Here is a 22,801-nt window from a genome sequence, read left to right as displayed (position 1 = left end):
GATAGGTAGGGGTGCCGGGTATCGCACCCCACGGATCAGACATTGATAACCTATACTAAGGATATTCTATCAATGTTAAAGTCCCGGTCAACCCCTTTAAAAACTATGAAACTTTACAGCAACCATGATCGTTATCACCACAACAAGGTAGGAGGATTACAGAATAAGCTGACAAACATATCTGAGAAGTCAAACTAATGGGCTAAAGATGGATGATGTTCATATCAGCAGGCAGTGACCATTATCACAGCGCCCTCTACTGTCCACTCAAGATAGTGCCTGCAGCTTTTGTTTACTCCATCAGTCAACTAAGCAGAATAATTGAGAACAGGATAAATGACACTGGACAAGTGTCCGAATATATTTATAACCTATAAAGCATCCATAGTGCAAAATGGTTCATTTATTTTTGTTTCTCTTCTTGATCAACAAGGATCTCGGTGATCCGGCCACAGCGTTTCTTGCACATTACATTTTAAAGATGTCATTTATACAACACATGGAGATGGAACTTTCCATATTTTTATGGATATTTAATATCTTTCTGTCATTAGCTATGAGAGTAAAGGCAAAAAAATACATAAATTATTACCAAAAACCGTATGTGCTGGAGACAGAAACGGTCATTCAGTTTGACGTTTGATAAATTGGTTTGTGGATTCATTATTACACGTTTGACATTTTATTGATGTCATGAGAAAATGTAATATATTTTTTTTAGCATCAATAAGATGAAGATACAATACAGCTCTACCTAAATCACATTAGTACATATTGCATATTTTTATTTATTTCACAAAGGGCTTCGATAGATTAACTGGTTCAGTGCCATCCAGACTGCTGTGCTGCTGTTTTATTACTAGAAACCTGAAGGTTTTATTTATAATTTAAGGGAAAGGAAAAAATTTATTTTCTAACATGTATTTTGGAAAAAATCTTATTAATTTTCAAACACTTTGTAGAGAATCTCAAAACTAGCAAATCAGTTCTACAATCTCTAGTGATGACCTCCTCTAAGTGTGGCTTTTCTGATTCTTTTCTTTATTTAGAGGTGTTTTTTTTTTTTTTTTTTAGAAGTGACTGTAAGCAGGTGACCGGATGCAACTCACAGACAGCACTAGGTGGAAGTAACTTCTAAAGCCATTTCCCTGGTTATGGAATTGTAGTAACTATAGCAATGACAAACAATAGTAAACAGGATATTTACGGCAGGAATTCTTCCCGCTAGGCTGCAAGTCCTTCTGACAACACTTTAACCGGCCTCTGCCTGTCTTCTGCACTAGCCCAGATGGCCCGGCTCGCTCGCACCTCCCATTTATCATCACTGGTGTCCTCCCGTGAGCGGAGTCTTCTCACGGATCTTCAGTTCTTGACCAATGGTGGATGTCTCTGGTACCCTGTGGGATGAGGACTGGGACCGGCGACGTCTGTGCTCCAGATCTTGACCAACGCAGGTCAGAATCTCAGGTCTTGACCGGCTTCGTCTGGGCTCCTAGACTTGCCTGGCATGGATCAGGTCTTAAAGCCTTGGATTCCAGAACTCACTTGCCGCCACCCGGGTTCTGCTTACAAGCGTGCAACTGCCCACGGTCTCAGGCTTTTTGCCACCTCGCCTCAGCATCTTGATACACGTCCTGCCCGTTCCTTTACTTGGCTCCAAAACTCCTCCCATTTTGGTGCACTGGCCTTTTATATTGGGAAACTTTGTCACCAGGTTCACTTGACCCTGTGCTTCATTTAAGCTTTGCTCTCGGAAATTCTCCATCCTTTGACTAGTTCCACAGAGTCTTGTTTGGACAGTAGATGGCAGTCTTCTTGCACAAATGTTGCACATCGCTGAGGATTTTTGCCTCTTATGTAGCACCTTTTTGCATGACGCCGCTTGTTTCTTACAGGAATTAAAAGGTTAAAGGGTTTGTCTGGTCTAAGAAGCAAAGTCTGCAGTCACTCTGTTACTATAGACAGCCAAATCATGACGTGTGCAATGCCCACACTGTCATGATTCCCCTGTATGTCATGTACAGGTAGGTGGTGATGTGGCTGCATGTATTTTTTTTATCTTTTTTCAGCTACGTGCTGACTAATCTCATCCAGCTCCTCGGTAGAAGAGAATTTAGAGACGTGCAGGAGTCTAATCGGCATGTGACTGCAACTATCAGCATACCGCAACAAATCGCATACTTGTGGCTGACTACCTGCACAGGGCATGCACTTGAATAGTCCTGATTCGGCAGTCCTATAGAGACTTCTGACTTTGCTCCTTAGACCAGGGGACCCCTTTTAAGCAAATTGTAGCAAGAAACACTGAAATGGTCTTCCATTAAAATTGCCTTTGGGCAAGAACTTCAATTATGGTGGATGAAAATTAATGGAGATTTTATTTATCTCACACTTGCACCTATATTACTGTGTGTTTCATCATACTTTAGTGGGCTTTTATTAAAGGGTTGTACCAGAGGTCTTAAATTATTCCCTTTCCGTGATTCAGAGAATGGTGCTCTGGATCCTGACAACTGTGTTCTTCAGAGCCCCATCTTGAATAAAGCATGGCTGAGCAGACATTCGACCTACATTGCCTCCATTTACTATCGGACTGCTCAAAGAAGCCACGTACATTGCATGCTATTTCTATCAGTCCAATAGATGAGGCTCGGCAGAGACCGATTTCTGGAAAGCGGCACCATTCTTGGGATCTCTGGGTTTTCCAGCGGTCGTATCCCCAGTGGTCAGTACGTTATTCTGTGACTGTAGGATAAGAGGTAACTTACAGAAAAAAAATAATACAGGTTTAAATACTTTTTAAAGGGAGATTTTCATAGATTTTTTTTTTTTTGAGTCCATACCCCAGCCTTTCGCCTGAAGTGAACATCTTTTGGTGAAAGGGGTGGATTAATCGGAATGCAATTAAAAGGGTACTCCAAAATGTATTTTGATGTATAGCTATAGATTATATATAGATAGATGAAGGTTTAGTTACTCTTTAAGTCCAGCATAGATTGCGTTCCAAGAGGACCATAAAAATGTCAGTGTTAAAGGGAATCTGTCACTAGGCTAAACCCTTCTCTGGAATAAGACGTCAGTTTGTAGAAATCAAGGTATCATTTTATTTAACTTTCTCTGATCTACATATAGGCTTAGGAGGGTTGATCCCACTGACAGATTCTTTTTAATGTTTTCCTCAGGTTGGCCTTTTTTTTACTACTGTCATTTATCAGTAATCTTGAAATGGAAGGTGCCATCAAATCATTTTTTTTTTTAACGATTGAAAAACTGTAAAGCATTAACGTTTACATTTTTACAAAAAAAAAACCTTTTTAATGGTAGAACATATGAAAAATAATTTAAAAAGGTTTGATGATTTCATATTGTTGGCGACTGCAAAGTGGTAATGAGGTGTGCACAGCGCCACCGAGGATGGCGGCAGCTTCAGTTCTATTAGTTGGTGCTGCTTGCCGTCACATGCGCTTGGGTTTGATACACGGACTATATCCTGCACTGGGTGGGATTGGATGTGCAGAGTGTATCAGCCAATAAGATTAGAAACATGGACTGTATCCTGCGCTGAGATTGTGAGATTGGATGTGTGGAGTGTATCCCTCGCTGGCATTGGATGCATATCATGTGGCAAGATTGGATGAACAGACGGTATCCCGAGCTAAGATTGGATGCGTGGACTGCATCTGCTGGCTGTGTCTCACATGATGAGATTAGCACAAGGCTCTGCTATGTCAGTGTAAACCCTCCTTCAGATTTCTGGAATGTAGGGACACCTGAATGAAGCTTACACTGACATAGCAGAGCTCCGAACACCGCAGCATGATGATTCCACTGCTGTGCTCTGAAAACTGCCGGGAAAGCAGGGGTTCTACCTCCAATCGGAGTACTCCTCCCCAGTCCTGGCCTAACTGCTTAAAGCATGGCTGCGGCGGTGTTTTCTCCAGCACTAAGAACCGTTCGGTAGCCTGACAATAGTACTGTGTCAGGCTACTGACCACCGCTCATTGCATCGTGGACCTCCACACACCATTTGCCACCTCCTGTCACTGCTCGTGTTGAACAGTGAGCAGTGACAGGTGAAAATAGTAGTTCAGAGGACTGCGCTGGACTGCTACAAAATGGCGTCTGGCTCCCCCTACAGCTGTGAACAGAATAGCCCAGGGACAACCACAATGCAGGAGATGCAGTCGGACACCTCCTGCAGTCACCTATGCCCAGGGGCTGCCGTATTTGAGTTGTGGAAGTGTCGTGCTCACACTTGCACATCAGCAAATGAAAATGGCAGCAGAGAAAAATAATACACTGTTAAAACATAGCCTTTCATTTTGTATCAAAAATAATTGACTATTATATAATCACTAATTATTAATACAAAAATAGAAATTGCGACATATTCCTTTTTATGAGGCACATGACAACTAGTGATGAGCGAGCACTAAAATCCTCGGGTGCTCGATGTTCGGGTCGAGCACATTGGAATACTCGGGTGCTCGACCTGAGCAACGAGCCCAATGCAAGTCTATGGGAAACTCAAGCATTTTTCAGACGGCTCCCCCTGGCGATCTGCAGAGGGCCTAAAAATTGCCCAAATCGATGGGAACAGCATGGGAAGGCCCCTGGAAGCATTTCTGACTGCCAGGTCACTTCTGTCAACAAAATTGTCAGAGGTATTAAGCCACTTTTACGGACTCACAATAAAACATACAAAAACAAAACCAAAATGGATTTTCCTGGGAAATATGTTAAGGAACATCCTTTCCAGGGTAATGACTTGTATATAAAGCAAAATAAATAAGCAAAAACAAAAATGCTCCTCCACACCTTAGGCTATGTTCACACGTAGTGTTTTTAGTGCGTTTTTTCGCTTTTGCTTTGCTTTCAACCGTGACAAATACATTCACCGGGAAATGTCATTTTAACATATTACAACCTTATCTTGCCATGTGGTGTGTGAGATATCATCAGACACATCATGTTTCATTTATGAAGGACGGAATCTGAAAGTCACAGCCTATTTTTATAGGGCCATCAGGCGGCCTTTACTATTCTTAAAGGGCCAGCAGTCGGCCCTCACTATTCTTAGAGAGCCATCTGCAGGCTATGTTTTATTGTTCCCATTACTAAAGAGTGGGTCACCTATACTGTTATTGCGTATACAGTGAGTTGCAGGACTGCCCAAAATTTGGACACACCCCAATACCACTTTGAAGAGACTTGGAGGAGGGCCTCCTGAAAACAATGTTCCCGTTATTAGGAAGTAGGTCTCCCATTGTGTTTGCCTATGCAGTGAATGCAAGGGCTGCCAAAATTGGGAGGCACTTCAATGGCCCTTGGAAGAGAAGTAGCGGAGTGCCTCCTGAAAAAATGTTCCCATAAGAAAGGAGCGGGTCTCCTATAGTTGTAATGCCCAAGCACTAAGTGTATGGGCTGACAAAAATTTACCCCTGGGGGGTATGCATGAACATACTGTATAATTTTTTTTTTTTATGGGCATCATAAACACCCTTTAAAAAAATTATGTGGGTGTTGCATCATGGACCACGGTCACCCTGGTGATATGGTGGTGGAGGATGAGGAGAAGGAGGAGGACAAGAGCAAATAGCCCAAGCGTTTACCCATGTGTGGGTGTAAAGAGGTGCATGTGAATACACCTCCCAAAAAAGACACTGGGTTTGAGTATGTTACGCTGCTATCATTCGGTGGTGTTGAGAAGTCTGGCCCAATCCAGCCCTTGTTAATTTTTATAAGAGTCTGCCTGTCAGCATTTTCAGTTGACAGGTGGATGCGCTGATCAGTTATAATTCCACCAGCAGCACTAAAAACCCGCTCTGATAAAACGCTGGCGGCAGGGCAGGCCAGGACCTCCAAGGCATAGAGAGCCAGTTCATTTCACATATCCAGCTTGGATACCCAATAATTATAAGGCACAGCGGCATCACGGAGGACGTTGGTACGGTCGGCAAGGTACTCCTTCAGCATCTTCCCAAACTTTGCACTCCTTGTGAGAGTACCCCCCGCCTCAGGGCTTGTGCGATGGGAGGGGTTGAGAAAATTCTCCCAGAACTTTGACAGTGTTCCCCTGCCTCTGCTGGATTGGAGTTGTCTCTCTCGCCTGTTCTCCTTGGTTGTCCAACGAACTGTGAGCTCTACCGCCAGCATTTTCAGATGGGAATTTTTTTAATAGTTCCACAACAAGGGCCTTCTGGTACAGCCCCATTTTTGTAAACCTGTCCGTCTCAGGAATAAGAGATATATAAAGTTCTCCTTGTAGCGTGGGTCTAGAAGTGTCACCAACCAGTAATAACTGTCACCCAAAATTTTGAGAATGCGACGGTCATTGGAAAGGCAGCGTAACATAAACTAAGCCATGCATGCCAGACTGCTAACAGGCAAGACTTCCGTATCCTCACCAAGAGGATGACTGACCATGCTCTCCTCCTCCTCTCTGTCCTCTGGCTATCTACGCTGAACAGACGGTATGACAGCTGTGCAGGTAGTACTGTCTATAGCACATGAAACTAGCTCCTGTTCTTCCTCTTCCTCCTCCTCTTCCTCATTGTCACCCAATCCATGTTGGGATGAGATGAGGCTTGGCTGTGTGTAATCACCCTGTATGGTTCCTTGCTCCATCTCATCGTGCTCCGCCTGCAATGCATCCTCTTGATTGTGAGCAGAGAGCATTTCAGAAGACACAGAAGCGGGATGGTGACGCTAATTATGGTTTCAATGCTGCTCACCATATTGGTGGAGTCCTCAAAGTTTTGGAGGATGGTACATATGTCTGACATCCATGTCCACTCCGGAGGTCTTATGTGTGGAGTCTGAACTGAATACCGACAGCCTTGTTGATGCTGGTACTCAACAACTGCCCTCTTCTGCTCACAAATCCTTCACAACATCTGCAGTGTAGAGTTCCAAATTGTGGGAACATCACACACCAGTCTGTGAGCCGGAAGCTGCAAACGCTGCTGAAACACGGCAAGGGCGGCAGAAGCTGTAGGTGACTTTTTAAAATGGGCACACAGGTGGCATACTTTAACAAGCAGATCCGGCAGCTCCGGGTAGGATTTGAGAAACCGCTGAACCATGAGGTTAAGCACATGGGCCAGGAATGGTACGTGTGTGAGCTCTACTCGCCTCAGAGCTGCCACCAGGTTACGGCCATTGTCACACACGACCATGCCTGGCTGTAGGTTTAGCGGTGTGAGCCTCAGATCATCCTGCTCTTTCAGAACTGTCCACAACTCTTCAGCATTGTGCGGTGTGTTGCCTAGGCATATTAGCTTCATCACAGCCTGTTGCCGCTTGTCCGAGGCAGTGCTTCCAGCTTGTGACTGATGTGGTCATTTCGGAGATGGAGGCTGAAGAGAAGGCGGAGGATGAGGTGCAGGAGCTGTAGACTGTGGGGGCAACCCTGATTGACCAAGGGCCCGCAATCCTTGGTGTCGGGAGGACTGGTTCCATCCCAAGGTCCGAATGGGTCCCAGCTTCCTCTATGTTAACCCAGTGTGCCGTCAGCTAGATGTACCGTCCCTGCCCACAAGCACTTGTCCTCGTGTCCATGGTTTGGTGGACTTTCCCGGTAACTGCGTTGAGGGCACGGCTAATGTTTTGGGACACGTTCTTGTGTAAAGCGGGGACGGCACACAGGGAGAAATAGTGGCGGCTGGGGACCGAGTACCGAGGGACGGCCATCGCCATCAGGTTGCAGAATGCTTCTGTCTCCACAGGCCTAAAAGGCCACATTTCGAGTGCAAGTAGTCTTGAAATGTGGGAATTTAGTAGTGAGGCCTGTGGGGTGTTGGCTGCGTATTTGTGCTTGCGTTCCAAGGACTTTGGTATGGACAACTGAACGCTGAGCTGGGACAAGGATGTGGACGTGCTTCCTGATGCTGCTACTTGAGAGTGGACAATGCAACGATAGGTGCAGGGCAGGAGGTATCTTCGCATGCACCATGCTCAGGGGATTGGCTTGCATGCACAACAGAGGAAGAAGCAATGGTGCCACCCACAGACACTGTTCCTGGACCCTGGGGTTCTGCCCACAAAGTCTGGTGCTTTGCTGCCATGTGCCTGATCATGCTGGTGGTGGTCAGGCAGGTCGTTTTGCCACCCCTGCTGATGCTGGCCTGGCAGGTGGTGCAAATGGCCTTTTTGGGGTTATCGGCAGAGTCTTTAAAAAATGACCAGACTCGGGAAGACCTAATAGTTGTATTGGCAACTTCCTTCGTGTTGATGTTACGGGGAACAGTTGTCTCCGGGCACTCGGCATGGAGGGAGGAAGGAGGATCTGGGTGAGAAATATGCAGTCCAGACTAATGGCTACTGAGACTTGACCGTATGGAAGACAGGGTGGTGGTGGTGGTGGCGGCTAAGTGACTAGAAGCATTATCCGCTATCCAACCAACAACCTTTTGACACTGCTCTGGGTTCAATAGTGGTGTGCTGCGGTCCCCTAGGAATTCGGACAGGAATGTCGGGCGAGAAGATATGGGTGTTTGTTGTGGCACAATTTCAGCTTGCCCACTGCCTCGGCCTCTGCATGCACCATCACCATCACGTCCAGTTCCCCAGCCCTTGCCATGCACCTTGCCCATTTTAAATGGAGGACAATATCTTCCACGCTCACTACAAATGGCTGAATTTGGAGCGAAGTTATATGTAATCCGTGTGATGGAGAAACCACAGTTTTAAATACCTGGCCTGTAGGTAACTACTTTGAACAGCAAACCGGTGGCAAAAACTTTGCTGACACACTGAAAAAAAATTTGAATGGAGGCCAAAAATTTCAGTATTTTCAGTGCAATTATATGTGATCCGTGTGACGGACAAACCACAGTTTTAAATATCTGGATTTTTATTGCTGTAATATGGAAAGGACCTGGCTGTATTCTGCAGTGCCAACAAGAAAATAGCACAGAAAACGATGTTCTCTGGCTTGCCTTTTAAGCAAATAATGAGGATTAAGATCCAAAAAAATGTATTCATGGCTCCTGAGACTTTGGCCTTTGTCTAGAAATATCTAACAGCCGCAGAAGGCAGAATTGGAATGGAGCCTCTTGTGCTATATACACTGCCTGCCTGATATCTCTGCAGATCGATTAGTCCTCAGAAAGACTGTTTGTTGAGATGGATATGTGTAATGTATTTGTTTCTCCCTACACTACCTAATACACAAGCAAATCTCTCCCTAGCTCAGCAGCACCTCTCCCTACACTGCCTGATTGCGGAGTAGACTGACTAGCACAGCGGTGCCCGGTCTGATATAGACCTGATGACCCTGTGCGGCCAGCCAATCACTGTAATGCCACAACCAACATGGCTACGGCATTACAATGAATGGCAGGCAATCCCTGCATGTTGATTGGCGCTCTAAAGGGCGCCAAACATGCAGGGAGGGGACCCGAGCATCCGCCCGAGCATCTCGCAAGTTCTCGACGAGCTCCGAGCATGTCGAGTACTAAGATGCTCGGGCGAGTACCAAGTATTTGCGAGTATGCTCGCTCATCACTAATGACAACTAATTAGTAAAGATTGTGTTTTACAGTTGATGCAAGACTTTTGCTTGCATAACCTGCTACATTATTCTTCCACATAGAATAATATAAATCGGTGAGCAATATTATAAAAGTGATACTCCAGGTCTGTCTGTTACTCTAGCACTACTCAAAAGCACTAAAAGCCAGTCGCATCCACATGGAAATGAGCTTTACCATTAATAAAATGCATGTCCTATCCATGTGAGCATGTTCTCCTTCTTGTACAGGATGTCAATTATTGGGAATGGCTAGGGTCACTCTGGACATAAACCCGCCTGAACCCCTTCAAATAACCATTTGCTGGGGATTCTGAACCCACGAGCAGTGCATATAAACCTTCCCAATCCTGGACCTTCACTTTGTCATTATTTTCAGATGCTACCTTATCAATGAAGTTTTACCAAAGTAAATTAAAAATAAATGTCCCAAATAAACCCCCCCAAAAAAACTCACATGTATTAAGATACTAAAAATGCATGTAAAAATGTAATGAAAAAAACTCTTGTAAGTTAATTTACCTAATGGGTGCAGAAATCTACAACATCAAAAACTCACCAAATACTCCACTTAAGGAACAGATTATTTGGGTACTGATTGGTTGCATTGTGTGGACATTGTATATCATTAGAGAAGGACTTTACTTAGTGCTGGTTTATAGAAAATTGGTTAAAAAGTATGAAAACTACTGTAAAGTCGCATAGATCTGCTATTAATGGGGAGCATGTCATGTACAGTGGGTACGGAAAGTATTCAGACCCAATTCAATTTTTCACTGTTTCATTGCAGCCATTTGGTAAATTCTAAAAAGTTAATTTTTTTTTCTCATTTAAATACACTCTGCACCCCATCTTGACTGAAAAAAAACAAATTGTAGAAATTTTTGCAAATTTATCAAAAAAGAAAAACTGAACTATCACATGGTCAAAAGTATTTAGACCCTTTGCTCAGTATTGAGTAGCAGCAGCCTTTTCAGCTTGTACAGCCATGAGTCTTCTTAGGAATGAAGCAACAAGTTTTTCACACCTGGATTTGGGGATCCTCTGCCATTCTTCCTTGCAGATCCTCTCCAGTTCCGTCAGGTTGGATGGTGAACGTTGGTGGACAACCATTTTCAGGTCTCTCCAGAGATGCTCAATTGGGTTTAGGTCAGTGCTCTGGCTTGGCTAGTCAAGCATGGTCACAGAGTTGTTCTGAAGCCACTCCTTTGTTATTTTAGCTGTGTGCTTAGGATCATTGTCTTGTTGGAAGGTGAACCTTATGCCAAGTCTAAGGTCCAAAGCACTCTGGAAGAGGTTTTCATCCAGGATATCTCTGTACTTAGCCACATTCATGTTTCCTTCAATTGCAACCAGTCGTCCTGTCCCTGCAGTTGAAAAACACCCCCATAGCATGATGCTGTCACCACCATGTTTCACTGTTGGGATTGTATTGGGCTGGTGATGTGCAGTGCCTGGTTTTCTCCACACATATCGCTTAGAATTATAATAAAGTTCTATCTTCATCTCATCAGACCAGAGAATCTTATTTCTCATAGTCTGGGATTCCTTCATGTGTTTTTGAGCAAACTCTATGCGGGCTTTCATATGTCTTGCACTGAGGAGAGGCTTCCATCGGGCCACTCTGCCATAAAGGCCTGACTGGTGGAGGGCTGCAGTGATAGTTGACTTTGTGGAACTTTCTCCCATCTCCCTACTGCATCTCTGGAGCTCCGCCACAGTGATCTTGGGGTTCTTCTTTAACTCTCTCACCAAGGCTCTTCTCCCACGATTGCACAGTTTGGCTGAACAGCCAGGTCTAGGAAGACTTCTGGTGGTCCCAAACTTCTTCCATTTAAGCATTATGGAGTCCACTGTGCTCTTAGGAACCTTGAGTAATGCAGAAATTCTTTTGTAACCTTGGCCCGATCTGTGCCTTGCCACAATTCTGTCTCTGAGCTCCTTGGACAGTTCCTTTGAGCTCATGATTCTCATTTGGTCTGACATGCACTGTGAGCTGTGAGGTCTTATATAGAAAGGTGTATGCCTTTCCAAATCAAGTCCTATCAATTTAATTAAACACAGCTGGGCTCCAATGAAGGAGTAGAACCATCTCAAGGAGGATCTCAAGGAAATGGATAGCATGTGACTTAAATATTACTGTCTGAGCAAAGGGTCTGAATACTTATGACCATGTGATTTCATTTTTTCTTTTTTAATAAATTTGCAAACATTTCTACATTTGTTTTTTTCAGTCAAGATGGGGTGCAGAGTGTACTTTAATGAGAAAAAAAAAGAACTTTCGATTTTAACAAATGGCTGCAATGAAGCAAAGAGTGAAAAATGTAAAGCGGTCTGAATACTTTCCGTACCCACTGTATATCTAGTCTAATAACTTGCAAGGAAATGATCCCAATGACATTTCTTATTTGTTCTGCAAAAATTGTGTATATTTTAATCCATTGTCACACAAACAATATGAGATACGGTAATTGCAACAGTCTTAAGATATATTCATTTCTATTTCAAGGAGGCATTCAGGCGTTTAATAAGGTTTATAAAGACTCTGCCGAGACAAAACCATCATTCAGTTACACTTGCGTGCCCCTTTCTCAAGCATGCGTTCTGTACTCACAAGGCAAGTCGACCCTCTAATATCCCATGACCGTATAACTTGTCGATAATTAGCATTAACCTCAATAAACAATCTAATGTATACACAAGTACATAAATCCTACAGAACACTAGATTTAGGATACAAATATACAAGGATATGTTTTTTAAAATAAAAGACACATTTGTGATCTGTGATCCCCTGCTGTAATGTCTGTATACTCTTTTGCTTCCTTTCCTGCCCAGGAGATGTGGTATGATCAGACCGTGTTCCCTCACAGCAGGGGCACATGTATAAGATTATCTCGGCACAGGAATATTGTTATTAATCCCATCCAATTGTGGAAATTATTTTGATTCCAAGATCTATTGGTTAAAATGTACTTTGTTTGTACAAATATCCCTTAATGAGCTATCCAAAATAGTCAAATTATATAATGTAACCTGTCCAGAAAAACAAAACCAAGCCCAGGTTATAGCTCTCAGGAGCAGGAATGGAAATGTGGAAAAAAAATTGCTGCATCATGAAGTCAGAATAGACAAGTGTGCCTAAGGGGAAAACTGTTAAAGCTATAGAGCTTGTATTACCCATAAGAATGCATCGGAGTCTATTTTACAGTACATGGGTAAGGCGTGATATATTGGGCTCTGAATTGACTTTTGTGCTGTGAGTGAGACACGTGTACTGCGGTTCATGTTTCTTCCAGTCGTCTGTCTGTATAAGCAATGAGCGATTATGAGAGCTGAATGCAAGCACCATGAAGAATATACGCTTACATGCATGTAATGGTCATAAAACCAGTTCCTAATGAACACTTGAGGTGCTGGGTGATAAATGGTAGCAGAAAATCAATGTTTTTTTTTATTGTAAAAATTGACTTGTAAAGATCTATGAGAATTACACCTGTATTTTTATGATTAGTAGCCCGAGCAATCCAGTATAATGACTTTTCTATTTAAAATGGTCTGATAATGGTCTTGCTATACGGTAGTTCCTTAGAATTACCTTGCAATGTGCCACCCATGATAGAAATAGAAACTGTTCACTCTAGCATCAGGATAAAATACTTCTCTGTGCATGAAGTGCCTTGGCCTTTTTACCAATTCTCATTTTCCTTACTATTCTAGCCTGTCCTCTGTTACACTGTCAAAAATTGGAAGCTAAACCTTGATGAGCACACTGAAAAAATACACAATATACACTGAATCGCTGCTTTATTAGATACGCCTACTTTTTATGATTGGCGCTTCCCCGTACAGACAGAGTGAAGCCGGAGCGTTGCATAAAAAAATCCTTGTTAAAATGTGAAAAATTTGGCAATTTGAGCCATTGTCTTGTGCAACAGTATTAAAAAATATACAGAGAATGGTGGGATTGAGTAAAAACATCCGGTGAAACAGGGTCCTATGGTCATGACTTGTGAACTTAAAGGGGTCAATGTCGCGCAAGGTGTGGGAAAGTGCAACACAGAGGGAAAGGGAGCCAGACGCTAGAGAAAGGGGGGAGTGGTGATCTCCTAGTCTGGTCTAGATTCACCCTGTCTCCACTACCGTCCCTATATGGGTTCTTCACCAATCGCCGAACGCGTGCCTCGTCCTGACTTTCCCTGGCATATGGCTATGGCTAGGGAAGGAAGGAGATGAGCACTAGTCGATCTCCACTAAACTCTATAGACAACAAGGGTACACAAACAGGGGGAATTGCTTAGCTTCAGACGACTCCAAACAAATGCGCACATGGCCTCAAGCTCCAGAGAGGACGAAGTACTGCTCTTGCTAAAGCCTCACAAGTAGTAATGAATATCGCCATCACCTCCCTCTGAGACACACCAGGTATTAATACACCCAGGTCAGGGAGCTAATTAGCCAGAGGGAGGTAGCTGCTGGGTCCTAGAGCCAGCCTCTAAGAAGATATCTGTAATGCCAAACGTAGAGATCTCCTGCAAACAACTGTAGGGCAATTGTCTGTCACCTCTGACACACCCTTGACAGTCAGAGGAAGATGTCAAGAATTATTGCGATGAACAGATGGTGCATAATCATGCAATTTGCAACCAAATACCATCCTGGTGCTCCAACTAACATTTCCAAATACTCAACTCAAGTCTCCTGAGCAAAAATGGACTGTAATAGCAGATGATCCATTTGAGCAAAAATATGGAGCACTGGAAAAACCTTCCCTGGTCAGATGAGTCCATATTTCAATTGCACCATGCTGATTGAATGGTCAGATTTTGTCACGAGCAGTAGGAATTCATGAAACCTTCCTTTCAGGTGTCAAACATTTATACTCGTGGAGGTGGAGTAATGGTGTGGGGAATAATTTCCTGGCACACTCTGGTTCCTCTGAGCCATGTGGTTAGATGTTTGGACAATAGCGCTCATCTACTGTAAGTATGGTGGCCTAGTTCATCTTTTTATGGCTGTTGTTTACCCTTTGGCAGAAGGTCACTCTCTGCAGCACATTGCATGATACCATAAGAGTTGTATGGTCATGGTTTTGTTCTAGGAACTTGACTCCAAGTGTCATTCTTCCTGGACTCAAAGATTGGCAACTTTTTTATTGATGATGACCTATCCTCATATCTATAATCAGTATTTGATCAGTTCCCGAGGTGCTGGGTACCACCACCCCAATCAGCTATTCCCGACCGCGGACGGCAGTTTGCAGAAGCTGCCAAAACACAGAAGCTCCGTCAAAACTATTGTGACCATGGCTGGGTGCTGCAGATCTACCTCTAATTAGAATAACGGGGGGAACTGTAGTTCTGTCTGCAGCCACCATAAAAATGATATAACTGCTGTGTTCCGGCAACATGGGAGAACTTCCATCCGGCATCGGTAACAAATGATCGGTGACAGGTGCAACCTTACTAATAAGATATTGATGGCCTATCCCAAGGATGGGCCATCAGTAAAAAAGTAGTGGCCAGTCCCTTTAATAAGCCCCAGATCTTAATTATTTAGTCCACCTCTGGTACGATGCAGAATGGCAAATCAGTACCTCTAAGGGCGCATGCACATGTCCATGCAAATCTGCCACATTGCACGGACTGGCCGTAGGTCTCCCGACAAGAGCGTAACAGCCTCATAGAATTACATGAAGCTATCATCAGAGCTGTGGAGTCGGTGTCCATTTTGATGGCATCAGAGTTGGTATAAAATGGACCGACTCTGACTCCTAAAATATATGATAAATTGGTACAGTAGTTCAGTGCAGGATGTGCTGTAAATGTTTTCATAAGAATTTGGGAAAGTTATGAGATGGCCTATAAATGTCTGTTCTGTTCCTGATCTAAGGATCTCGGCTTTTAGTTGAGATGAATCTGTGCTGCACTTTATGTACACGCTCAGTAGTGAGGCAGTGGAGTCTGAGGCCACGTGCACACGCTGAGTATTTGGTCAGTATTTTACCTCCTGTATTTTTCACCCATTTCCTGGTTTTGGCTTACAAATACGAAGTGGTGACGTGTTTCCTTTATACTTTTCCTCTGACTGTTCCACTCCTGGTTTTGGCTTTTACTGATGTAAAATACTGAACGGAGTCAGAGTATGATTTTTGACTTTGCGACTACACAGCCCTGGCTATCATGCTCCAGTCGAGAGATTCACATCCAGTCCGTGCATTGTGGTCCAAGATCGTTGAGATTAACTGGATCAGTCCTAAATAATCTGCATCATCTGCAAGAAGCTGTCCTGTCCGCGTGGACCAATATGTCGGCAGAATGATTTCCACACTTAGGTGCCTAGAGGAATTAGTTCAGTTCTGAAGGCAAAAAACAACATTAAACACTTTTACAATCTGTATAAATATATAAGGGGTTGTTTGGATAGAAAACTGTCATTTTCCAATAATAAGAGTTTTCATCCAGTATTTCCATGTATGAGTGAGAATACGGAGGTGCTACAAAAAGCTTCTTAGTTACCGAGCGATCGATTACAATGGACACCACAAAATGCTTTATTTTCCCTGTGGTGGCACTGCAAGGAAACTGCCCGCTTGCTGCCAAGATTGCAGCTGATCGCTGGCAAAAATGACAACTTGTGACCCTTTTACACAGGCTTATAAATTGTTAGCACTTCCTTAGTAAGAAGACTCATTCCCGTAATTGTTTGGTCTAAACACTGCAGCGATCCTACAGTATGAAAAACAAGACTTTGTTGATAACATGGGAACACGCAAGATCAACAATGAGGGTTTATAGTTTCATATACGATGTTCAAACAGATGATGTGCTGTCAATAATATACAACATGTCCAGGGACTTGGCAAACGTTTATTCCCATACAGTTGCCATATTGGAGGAGAAACTTAAATAAAATCGATTTTCTTTTTTTTTCTTTCAGGATCTTTCAGCAAGAAACATTTGGGACAAGTATAAGTCGCGTGACGTCTTGTTGGCGGCATAAGGTTTGTTAGTCTGACATTTTGTTTGTCTTAAGATATCTTAATCACAGCCAATAAAAATCCAGTCTAGCCAGTGATCCATCAAATCACTCAATCCAATCTCCAGAAAGTTAAATGCTAACTAAAATTTCTGATGAGTACTTAAAATAGGACTGCATTGATCTATATCTTGATATATATACCACAGTCATGGCCGAAAGTGTAGGCACTCTTGAAATTGTTGCAGAAAATGAAGTATTTCTCCCTGGAAATGATTACAATTACACATGTTTTGTTATACACATGTTTATTTCCTTTGAGTGCATTGGAAGACCACAAAAAAAACTGTGAAAAAAAGGCAAGTTAGACATAATGTCACACACAACCCCAAAAATGGGCCGGACAAAATTATTGGCACCTTTATAAAATTCCACTTTGGCACACTTCCAAATTTGTTTGAAACAAAGTTGCTTTCCATCATGTGATGCTCTTCAAATTCACCTGTGGCAAGTAACAGGTGTGGACAATATGAAAATCACACCTTTAAACCAGAAAAAAAGGGGAGAAGATGACTCAATCTTTGCATTGCGTGTCTGTGTGTGCCACGCTAAGCATGGAGAATAGAAAGAGGAGAAGAGAGCTGTCTAAGGACTTGAGAATAGTGATGAGCAAGAATGCTTGCCACTATTCGGTGCTCGAGATGATCGGTGCTCAACGAGTAATTTTGAAATGCTCGGGCGGGAGCTCGAGTCCCCGCACTGCATGTTTGGCTCTGTTTAGACAGCGAATTAACATGCAGGGATTTCTTGCCAGTCACTGTAATGCCACAACCATGTTGGTTGTGGCCTTACAGTGATTGGCTGGCTGCATAGCGTCATTAGGTCTATGCAAGACCCGGGACCCTATGCTCGTCACAGCATGCTTGGTGGTTGTTTTAGTGAGGTATTCAAAAGCATTACAAATCTACGCCAACAGTCCTTCCAAGGACTAATTCTGATGCATATCAATCCTGGTGATAGCAGGAGTTAGGCAGGCAGAGTTTGCGGAGAGTGTATACAGCAGAATAGCAGTTTTTTCTGCTGCTGTTACAGATATCCATAGCCCTAGATATCAGGGCTAATAATCTTTTTGCTCTTAATCCTGATTGTTGAAAAGCAATATAATACACCAATTTACTGCTCCTTTTGCTTGTTAGCAGCACACAGCCAGATTTGGATGATTTTATTTGCATTGCTGTATTGTGGATGCAGAGAAACGTGTCCATCATCAGACATGATCCTATATTACTGCTGTAATAATTCTGACATTTTTGGGAATGTGACAAATATTCTACTCCATTTAAAGTCTGCCAACTGTGTGTTTAAACCTATTCAAACTTGGTCGCTGACCAATACCATATCTATTAGGCCACTGCCTAAAACCGTGGTCATCAGACGTGATCATATATTACTGATGTAATAATCTTGACATTTTTGGGAGCGTGACAAATATTATACTTCACTTAAAATGGGCAAGGGACATGGAAGTGGACGTGATGGTACACGCAGAGGCCGAGGCCATGGGCAAGCTGACATTCTAACTCAAATCGATCCTATATTCTACTCTATTACCTCTCTTATCTGAAATTTGTTTATGGGTGAGCTGAGGCCTACAAAGAAAGAATACAGTACCTACAGTCAAATATGGTTGAGGTTGAAAGATGTTTTGGGGTTGCTTTGTTGTCTCTGGCACTAGGTGCCTTTACTGCCTTAATGACATGAGTGATCATGTACTGTACTACTGGAATCGCCTTTCTGTAATGGGATTCATGATACCAGTGACACTGCTCCAGAATTCTGAGGCTTCTGGCTGCAGCGGCTACTCGACAACCATTTGGAAACAAAACCCAATAGAAAATCCGTTTTCTCATGTGAGATTTCAATTGGAGCAGACTGATGAACAGGATGGTCCCATGTCAGTGAAAAAAATTGGACATCAGCATTGCCCCATAGTATGAAATTGGGCCGAGTGCTATCCGATAAAACATTGGATAGCACTTGTCCTATGTATGCGAGTCCTTATTTAGATGCTATAGGAGGCAAAGGGTGCAAAATGTTTAATGAAACCGAATTTCAAAAATAATTTTTGGCTCCAATTGCATGCATTTAAGAAAAATGTAAGAGATTAGGTTGTCAGCATAGCAAATGATTAAAATTGCAAATTACTAGTTATGTTTTTGCTTTTCTCCAGAATGAAGGGATTTTTAATTCTATAGTTTATTACTCATTGCCCAGGTTAGCAGTCACCACTGCAGAGGCCGGTCTCCTAAGCAAGGAGAACAGCACTTACAAGCGTTTTTGCAGAGCTTGTAAGCTTTGCTCTGAAGCTGCCTAGGTCTGGCCATCTTCATTGTCCATGTGCTCCTCCAGTGCTGCAGAGGTAAGGCTGCCTCTGTTCGCTGCATCAGAGATAGCTCAGCTTGGGTCAGCAGTGCAACAATACTGCGGGTCCGAACTATCATACAAGCAGGAGCACACCGCCCACCGGCAGGCAGGGGAGCAGTGTACTCCTGAAGATTAATGGTGAGTCAACCCCTGTAACTGTACAGTAGATGGCATGTTAAATCCAAAGGTGAAGCAGTCCTGGGTGTTTCAGCTAATATTAGCAAAACAAAATACATGCACATAGTTCTGTATGTGTGATGCCCCTGAGGGTTTGACCGCCACAGGGATGCTGCACTTCTCTAATGGAGTGTAGTGCTCCTCCTCTGAGGTAAGAACAGTGTGATAGTCGTGACCCAACCTTTGCATCCAACACCACAATTCTCCATCAGAGGGAGCTAGTAGGCACTAAGTGCTGCCCTCCTGGTTACAGGGAGACTGGGGAACCAAGAGTGAGGGGAACCAGTTAGTGGGTGAGGGTGGAGGACTTACAAGTTAGTTACACTTTAAATTTCATATTTAATAAAGAGCCATTTTGGCTCTTGGTTCTTTGACTGCCTTCAATCGCTCTTTGACTGTCTCTATGCTGTCAATTGCTGAGTGGACTGTGATCTCCCACCCTAACGCGGATCCTGTGTGGGCCCGCACCGGATGGAGACACAGCCCTCGTGCCCCGGCCTTGGGACGAGGGGTAGGTTGTAGACAAGGAATGTCTCGACCCGGTCAAGGACCAGTACCAAGAAGGCCTGGAGCTTAAGAGTGTGGCTCCATAGCAAATGGATCCCAGGCAGGATGCAGACGGAGCGGTGTACGCCACCTGTTCTCGCCACCTGATATATTCAGAGGGAGTCCGGCTGCAAGAGGGGTACCGGGCCCCGACACCCGACCTTGCTACTCCATGTCCTGGTCGGGAAAGTCCGGTAGGCTCTGAGCATCCCACCGGGTATCGGACGGAGCGGAGCTGCCACCCGTGCCCTTGTTCTGAGAGGAGCTCAGAGGGAGACCCGGCCTATACGCTCACCCCACGGACAGGAAAGGATACGGCCTGTAGTTCAGGAACACTCTGGTGTAGGGTCCCGACTGAATGCTGGATTAACTCGGAGGTTGTCGGACCCCCGTCCCTGGTGACCGCAGGACTCCGCGGGGAGCAGCGAGTCACCTTCCTTATGCCATCTATGTGAGTAAAGCCTTGGAAGTTCACCCCTATGGCCTCCGGACTGTTTATTCTGTGCTACACCACACGACGCGGAGCCCGTTCTCCTCTAGTACTACCCCCTCCGTCCTGTCCCTCTGCCCTGAGGCCTTGCTCCGCCTGTGGGGAGTAGTAATAACTATGGCCCCATACCACCATGCCTCAGCGGACTGCAGCGGCGCTGGTGGTCTTCACCAGGTGCCACAGGTGGCATAGTCGTAAATCAGTCACTCAACCCGGATAAGCCCACACCATCCTTTTAACTGTGACGGCCCTGAGCACGGGTCGGGTTCGGGCCATGGCTGCATCCCATCTCTCTCCATCACAGGACCCGACTCCGAGTCCCCCATCTCCCAGGGTAAAGAAAAGGGCTTTTCGAGAAGAGGCGTCACAGACCTGGCGTAGTCTGCAGGATTGCGTGCCCGCAGCAAAGGAAGGAAGTGCCCATTGCTACCGCGTACTGTGTGCCATACACCTTGAACTGTCGTTTTACACTTAAAATGGCGCCCACCCTAGAAGAACAGGCGCCATAATGCCGTGAAAAGTCTGTCTTTAAACACCTCCCATCGTGGGCTGGGCTCCCGTATGGCGCCAAAAATGTGGACTGCCCCTTCCATCAGAGACTGTCCGCGGGGTAATGCCCGTCAAACCGGATGGGCTGAACGAAGGCGGGCCTGTCAACATGCCGCCCAGGAACCGCCCTGAAAGAGGAGGAAGAAGAGAAGGAACAAGGTGCGGCCATTGCAGTCTCAGCATCGCCACCATTGGAAGCGGTCATGGACGCTGCGGAGGGAACTCAACAGGAGCCTTCTGCGGCTGGTTCGGCTGCCAGCACCGGTGGAGACAGAGCCAGTAGATACCCGTACTTGGGAGTGCCCCTGATTCCCGCCGCCGGGCCAGATTACTTGGTCCAAAGGTGCATGGAGGCGGCTGCGCAGCGGTTGGAGGAGCAACGGCGGGAGAAGGAAACCCTCCCCCAAGGAGCAGCAGACCAGGAAGAGGAGGCTTCGGAGGGCGCCTGCGGCCCAGAGACGGGTGAGTCCGAACCCCTTACCCCGGCCGCTGAGGAAGTTGCTCCCCTCCTGGACTTGTGGTCTGAGTGCCTGCTGCCCGGCGCAGTGACCTGGGAGCAGGCTGTGGCCCCGGATCTCCAAGCTGCTGCCGTCTCCGGAGACCTCCGTGGTCTCCCACCTCCGTTACCGGAAGACCCCGGGCCTGCATGGGAATCTATGGGTCCCAACCAAGAAAGGCCCGCGGACTCGGGCCTGCTGCAGCACCCCCTAATGCTGCTTCCGGGCCCCACAGTTACCTGCACGGCAGCGGAAGAGAGGGCCTGGGACAACCAGGGGGGCAACCTAGAAGGCTCCCCCCGGGAGTCCCAGACCGAAGAGAGGAGAAGGGAGGAGTGCCTCCAGCAAGTCCTCCAACTAAACCGGGAGCAGCAAGAATGGGAAGTACGGTGTGAGCAGCTCCGAGTTCAGGCCAAAGCTGCGAAGTCCAGAGCCCGGCAAAGGGAGGCGTCCCACCCGAGCCCCCGTGAAGAAGGGCAGGTGATCCGCTTCCACCAGGAGGCAGGATGGGGCTTCATCAGGAGTCCCGGGCTGAGGCAGGACGTCTTCTTTAACCGTCGTGACGTCGAGCCCCAGCTCAAAAAGGGACACCCTGGCTGGAACCTCACCCCGGGTGATAGTGTCCTTCACCAGTCACAGTGGGGTGCGGGGGTGGTACGCCTTGGATGTTCATAGAGTCTCCAGGAGTGATGCCCCAGCGCACCCACCTGTGGAGGGCCGGTCAGCCTCTGTCGGGAGGAATGAGCCCTTTCCCCGGCGGGAATATATGGACTAAGCAGCCCCCGGCTGCTGTTATAGTTATGGTTAAGTTGTTTTATATTTTGAATTGATTTATTACCCATTACCAGAGACATTGGTCCCTGTGGACTATGGCAGGCGGCAGACTTTCCTTGTATATAGTTTGCATCTTTCCAGGTGCTCCACATTGGTTTTATGAAAAACCAGGTATATACCTTTCTACCTCAAGACCTCAGAAGGAAAACCTGTCAGGGTGGCTCTCTGGGAGGTCCAACTCGGGATCTTCATGCCCTGCAGCCACCCCAGGGCCTACGTTGAGGGTTTGAGACAGCTCCTTCGCACTTCTGAACTGACTCTGCGTCTTTGCACTTTAACCCGCCTGTCTGCACAAAATGTCTCTGGAAAACGCCAGCACTTTTTATAACTTTATACTTTTGTATTTTTGTACTGTATAACCTGTTATGCAACATTTAAGGAGATGTGCCTCCCATAAAGGGAAGATAGTTCATGTTTATACTAAAAAGAAAAATTTCCTGGGTGTTACTCTTTTGCAGCCCGCGGACGTGCTGTGTTTTACCAGGGGGGAATGTGGCGCCCCTGAGGTTTCGACCGCCACAGGGATGCTGCACTTCTCTAATGGAGTGTAGTGTTCCTCCTCTGAGGTAAGAACAGTGTGATAGTCGTGACCCAACCTTTGCATCCAACACCCCAATTCTCCACCAGAGGGGGCTAGTAGGCACTAAGTGCTGCCCTCCTGGTTACAGGGAGACTGGGGAACCAAGAGTGAGGGGATCCAGTTAGTGGGTGAGGGTGGAGGACTTACAAGTTAGTTACACTTTAAATTTCATATTTAATAAAGAGCCATTTTGG

The 22,801-nt window shown here is 45.3% G+C and overlaps 1 protein-coding gene across 1 annotated transcript in view; it reads left to right on the top strand.

Moving 5' to 3' along the window:
- The window catches only part of ATP10B (ATPase phospholipid transporting 10B (putative)), a 666,536-nt gene that overhangs the window by 163,309 nt on the left and 480,426 nt on the right, over nt 1-22,801 (top strand). The window contains exon 2 of the mRNA XM_073649518.1: nt 16,472-16,535. The gene's annotated coding sequence lies outside the window, so the exon portion shown is untranslated. The remainder of the gene's footprint in view (nt 1-16,471; nt 16,536-22,801) is intronic.

Source organism: Phyllobates terribilis, unplaced genomic scaffold (genome assembly GCF_046119375.1).
Source record: "Phyllobates terribilis strain yellow unplaced genomic scaffold, ASM4611937v1 Scaffold_10__3_contigs__length_209671492, whole genome shotgun sequence".
NCBI classification, from domain to species: domain Eukaryota; kingdom Metazoa; phylum Chordata; class Amphibia; order Anura; family Dendrobatidae; genus Phyllobates; species Phyllobates terribilis.
This window is presented reverse-complemented; position numbering and strand designations above follow the sequence as displayed.